This window comes from Chlorocebus sabaeus, chromosome 28 (assembly GCF_047675955.1).
Source record: "Chlorocebus sabaeus isolate Y175 chromosome 28, mChlSab1.0.hap1, whole genome shotgun sequence".
Classification (NCBI taxonomy): domain Eukaryota; kingdom Metazoa; phylum Chordata; class Mammalia; order Primates; family Cercopithecidae; genus Chlorocebus; species Chlorocebus sabaeus.
In genome coordinates, this window is record NC_132931.1 from 9,178,300 (window position 1) to 9,180,525 (window position 2,226).

A 2,226-nucleotide genomic window follows, 5' to 3' on the forward strand; every position below is an offset into this window, starting at 1 on the left:
GCCTCCCGGGTTCAAGCAATTCCCTTGCCTCAGCCCCCTGAGTAGCTGGGATTACAGGCATGCACCACCACACCCAGCAAATTTTTGTATTTTTAGTAGAGATGGGGTTTCACCATATTGGCCAGGCTGGTTGCGAACTCCTGGGCTCAGGGGATCCGCCAACCTCGGCTTCCCAAAGTGCTGGGATTGCAGGTGTGAGCCACTGCCCATGGCCTTTCTCTGCCTCTCTCTTGTAGGGATACTTGTGATGCCACGTAGGGTCTGCCCAGATAATCCAGGATAACCTTCTCTCCAAATCCTTCTCCTGATCACTCCTACAGATCTCTTCCGTAGAAGGTGACATTTCCAGGCTCTAGGAATTAGGACCTGCTCTCTCTGGGTGGCCATTGTCCACTCCACCACCCTGGGTTTCCCCATCCTACCAAAAGACACAGCATCACTGTGTCAACTGCCCAAACCAAAAACCTATGAGTTACTCTTGACCTGTCCTTTTTCCTGAGCGAGTTCTGGGGATTTAACTTAGTGGTCGCACTGCCAACTTCACCTTAACTCCACTGCTACCAACTCAGTGCAGGCTACCAGTTCTTGCTTTAGGTGACTGCCATGACCCCCATTGGTCTCTCCCTTCCTCAACTCTGCTCCCTCTATCCTATATCCCCACACTGTAGTCAGACTGATTATTTATTTATATATGTATGTATTTATTTATTGGAGAAAGAATCTTGCTGTATCCCCCAGGCTGGAGTGCAGTGGCACAGTCTCAGCTTACTGCAACCTCCGCCTCCCAGGTTCAAACGATTCTCCTGCTTCAGCCTCCCGAGTAGCTGAGATTACAGGTGTCTGCCACCATGCCTGGCTAATCTTTGTATTTTTAGTAGAGACCGGGTTTTGTCATGTTGGCCAGGCTGGTCTCGAACTCCTGACCTCAAATGATCCACCTGCCTTGGCCTCCCAAAGTGCTAGAATTACAGGTGTGAGCTGCTGCACCTGGCCAGACTGATCTTTTAAAGAAGTGTATGTGAGCACAGCACTCCATGACTTAAAATCCTTAAGAGGACTACCATTCCTCTCAAGATAAAAGAACAAAATCCTTGTTGGGCACAGTGGCTCATGCCTGTAATTACTGCTTTGGGAAGCCAAGGTGGGAAGATCGCTTGAGGCCAGGAGTTCAAGACCATCCACAGGCAACATGGTGAGACCCCCATCTCTACAAAAGATAAAATTAGCTGGGTGTGGTGGTGCACACCTGTAGTCCCAGCTACTTGGAGGGTAAAGTGGGAGGATCGCTTGAGCCCTAGAATTCAAGCCTGCAGTGAGCTATGATGGTGCCACTGCACTCCAGCCTGGGTGACAGAGTGAGACCTCATCAAAAACAAAAACAAAAACAAACCATTATTGTGGCTTTGAGGCCTGGATCATACCTACATCACTTACTGTATTTGACCAAACTGGCCCATTTCAGGTACCCAAATACCCCATGTGCTTTCTTGCTTGGCTCTGGGACTAATGTGGTCACTGGTGCAGGGTGAGTGGCAGGTATTGTAAACATTGTGGACCTGGAGTTGCTAGGACCTTCTCTGCCATTGCACAGAAAAAGCCTCCCTGAGAACACAGCCATTGGAGGACACATGGCAGAGGAAGATAAGACAATACACAGAGACACATAATTACGGCCAGCGTGGGGGACTCACCCCTGTAACCCCAGAACTTTGGGAGGCCGAGGCGGGCAGATCACCTAAGGTCGGGAGTTCGAGGCCAGCCTGGCCAACATGTGAAACCCCGTCTCTACTAAAAATTGAAAAATTAGCCGGGCGTGGTGGCGGGCACCTGTAGTCCCAGTTACTGGGGAAGCTGAGGCAGGAGAATGGCGTGAACCCGGAAGGCGGACGTTGCAGTGAGCCGAGATCACGACACTGTGCGACAGAGTGAGACTCTTTATCTCAAAAAAAATTTATACATATATATATAATGACCAATACACATGTGAAGATATTCAACCTCAATAACTGCAGTTAAACAGCAGTAAAATCCTATTGTTTGCCCATCAGATTGGCGAAGACTGAAGAACTAGAGAAGAAATGGCCAAACGGGCTCGCAGAGTCGCACTCCCCACCCCAGCAGGTGCGCGATCACACACACTCCTTGCAGGGGGACTTCGACCGGAACTTCCGGTCCCGAAAGGTCGTGCTCTTTGACCCCGGAAGTTCGGGCGTGCGCAGAGCCGGG